We start from the raw sequence: 3754 nt of genomic DNA, 5'->3' as shown, positions 1-3754 counted from the left end.
TTTTTAAAAAATTTTAAATTAATAAAAAATATAAATAATTATATCTTTATTAATAAATCTATCATACCACTCCTTAATAAGTTGATGTACTTGATATTGTTCATTTCAATGTTATTTGCATTCACTGATTCACATACATGTCGTCGCTCGTCTTTTCTCTTGCAAAAGAAATTAGAAAGTTATATAGGCTAGGCAAAGGATTAAGCTATGGAAAAAAGGTTAATCAAGGATTAAAGATATAATATGAGACATTTTATGAAAGCTCTAGGTAAAGTTAGTTAAAGATAGTTATTCGATTATCATATTATTTAGGCGTCTTGGGATAGATATAGAATGGAGGAAAAAAAAAAGTCGTTGGTTTTTTAACCGATATATGTTGGGTATTTGATATGATAATAATTGTATATATGTTGTAGTACAAAGTGGATAAGGTGGAGAGTTTCGAGTTTTCAACCTTATCTGTATGGCGCGGAGATGGTGACTTCTTGGTTAATCTAGATCATGTATGTCACGCCATTTTTGTTTAATTTTTAATTTCTGTTGTATTTTGAGAACATCTTTGTGTCTTTGCAATTGAGAACATCTTTTTTTTTTTTTCTGGGTCATGGCAAATTCGCAATTGAGAACATCTATCCATTTTGCGCTGGTTTTATGGACTGCCACATTTTAAACGAAGTAACCAAATAATCTATGAATCCTATTTGGGCCATTTAATTGGGCCCATTTGTCTACTTGGGTTGTTAACTAATGAAATATGTCAGAAAAAAAAAACACTAACAGAGCATGCTTGCGACCAACCAACTACAACTCAAATGACATATTTTTCTCTCCCCTAAAAGTATGGGATTTGAATCCCACTATCTGTAACTGTAACTGATCGAAAAAATCTCCTAACTGGTGTGGTAAGGATGAATTCATTTAAACTATGCCAAAATTACTAGATTATCCTATAAACAAATTCGTTGGTATTTTGTTCTCCCAATTTTTATATAAATTTTGGCCTTTAGATTTTACCATAAATCATGTACAAAATTAACGATTTATGTAGTCCAAAATATTTTGATCCATATTCTAAATCGTTACCTTATATCAAGTTTTGTATTCTTTCGTGGCTAAATTGTGAGATTAATATAGGTTTTACGCCTTCTCCTTATAAGCCGTGGCCTTTTTTGCATGGTTTTATGCTGCAACTTCTTGAACTTCCCCCACAAATCGTTGTATTAAATCATGAATTAGGTTAGCTTTTTGAAATCCATAAAACTCGTGAATTTTTATAATTAATATAAATTCAAATAAGTTGTGAATTTTGTCAAGATTTTATGTGAAACCTAAAATTTATATAAATGCCACGATTTATATAAAAAGTGGAAGAACATAATAGTAGCAGTTTTGTTTTAGGACAATATAATGATTTTGGAGTGCATATAGTTTAAAACTCAAGTGAAATCGACTTCACGTGAAGTTGATATCTAAGAGCCGTTAGATGAAAATTTAGTCAAATCAGTCAAATCATCTAACGGCTTTCAGGTATCAACTTCACGTGAAATTGACTGCACCTGAGTTTTCACATAGTTTAAATAAGTAAATTTTAGGCTCTATTTTGCTAACTACTTTTTTTTAGAATAGTGAGGGCTCTGTTTTGCTAACGTGCATTTCCTTCGTTAAAAAAAAATTTGCATATATATATATTATTTTAATTTTTAACCTGTAAATTAAAAGGCATATAAATTTCAAATATCCGCAATACAAACATGTCCCCAAAAGAAAACTTTGTTCATTCCTTCAAAATGACACATTTACCCCTAGAAATATGTCCATCTCCCAAAAGAATCAACTATGTTAATTTCTTCATAAAGTGACATATTTATTTATCCCTTAAAAAATTGAAGAAGAACAACAATAATATAGCAGTCACTTTCCTTTATTGGATAATTATTTATTGTTAGCTTTTCATCTTAATTCTTCCATATATAGGATAAGCAGATAAAATCATCATTGTTGTCTCTAAAATCTAAATTGGTGGATGCAGTAACTTTGGATTCCATGGTATGGGGGACCAAGGGACATAGAGCATATCATTTATTTACAAATTAGGAAGGAACCCATTCATTTGGATGTTGTGAAATACTTGGTAGTCCCTGGAAACAAAACAATTATATATATAAGAAAATGATTCATTTATATCTATCTATTATTCAAAGGAACTATTATTGCTTTGGTCTCATAAGGAATAATATGGTCTTTGTGTGTATCTTTCTATGACTCTGTCTTCAATCTCTACAACATATATTGTGGTCATTGACATGATTAAGATATATACTAATACTAATACTAGCTTATATCATTGTGTGAATAGCGGCGTATCATGTATTATATATACGTGTGTATGTGATAGATATTATGTTATAGGATAATATGAAAGTAAGAAATTAACACTTATTATTATTATGGGGCATCACAACTAAAATATTCAAGTAGCAAGGGACACTTGTAAGGTCCAAATCGCTTTGTTTTTTCTAGTATTCTCCAGAGAATCTGTTTGCATCAAATAATATTTTTCTTTCTCTTTTCTTTCATCTATCTTTGAAAGGAAATGGTTAGACTTAGACAAGATGACAGTTAAGTTTTGGAACCTGAAGAAGCTTTTATCTTTGAGGTTTGGTGTTGTTTAGTGAGGAATTAGTTGATCCATTTCCATGAGATCAGTTTCCCCTAGACAGGAATTAAGTTAATGGACTAAACTAATTAGCTCTATTGATCTGGTAGCTTATAGGTACTATATATAAAAAATTAAAATTTATAATAATTAAATGTGATAATCTCTTGCTACATGCAGGGAGGAGAAACTAATAAAAGGTTAAAGCTAAATAGAAACTCAAAATCGTTAAGTGCATGGGATCCAGTCAAATTACATACATAAATAAATATTGGTTTGATCCAGTAAAATTGCATGAATAATGCTAAATAATAATATTTTTCAGTCAATATCTCAGCTATTTTTTAAAGTTTTTTATTCATTTTAAATTTTAAATTATATATAAGTCTTTTACTCTAAATATTTAATTATAAATTATAAATTTCAAATTAAAAAAATAAAAATAAAAAACTAGTATTTATTTACTAACTAAAAATGAATTACATATATTTTTTTATAATTTATATATTAATATTTAATCAAGAATAGGGCTCACTGCCACTCATTTCCCAATAGTAACTGAAAGTCTGAAACCCGCTGCTTTAGGTTAAAGTAATCTAGTGGGAACAAAAATACATGAAAAATGATATCTATGTTATTTGTGTATAATTTTTTTTATATTTTTATGGTATAAAATATAAATTTTATTTTTTACTTTATATTAGTTATTTTTAACTTAAAAATATAAGTAATATATATATATAAAAATAAATATAAAATTCTTTAAAAATTATGTCCTATAATCCTAAGAATAGATAGTTGGAGTGAAATCAAAAGAAACCTAGCTAGCCTTCTCTTTCTCTCCCGCCATAGCCTTTGAGGAGAAATATCACTGTTGCTTAGTAAGAGTGTCTGGGATTGTGGGGCTTCATATTCTATAATTTCTCTTTTTATAAAACAAAGATCTGGAACTTACCTTAAAAAGCAGAAATACGTATATATAATATAAATAGAAAATCCATTTGGCATTCTAATATCTATTTAGAATTTAGGATAGATAAAAATAAAAATAAATAAAAATGTTATTGAATTTGTAGATATAGTGTATGTTTGGCAATC

The sequence above is a fragment of the Arachis duranensis genome, chromosome 5 (genome assembly GCF_000817695.3).
Source record: "Arachis duranensis cultivar V14167 chromosome 5, aradu.V14167.gnm2.J7QH, whole genome shotgun sequence".
Taxonomy (NCBI): Eukaryota; Viridiplantae; Streptophyta; class Magnoliopsida; order Fabales; family Fabaceae; genus Arachis; species Arachis duranensis.
The sequence above is the reverse complement of the archived record's forward strand: the minus strand, read 5'-3'. Positions refer to the sequence as shown.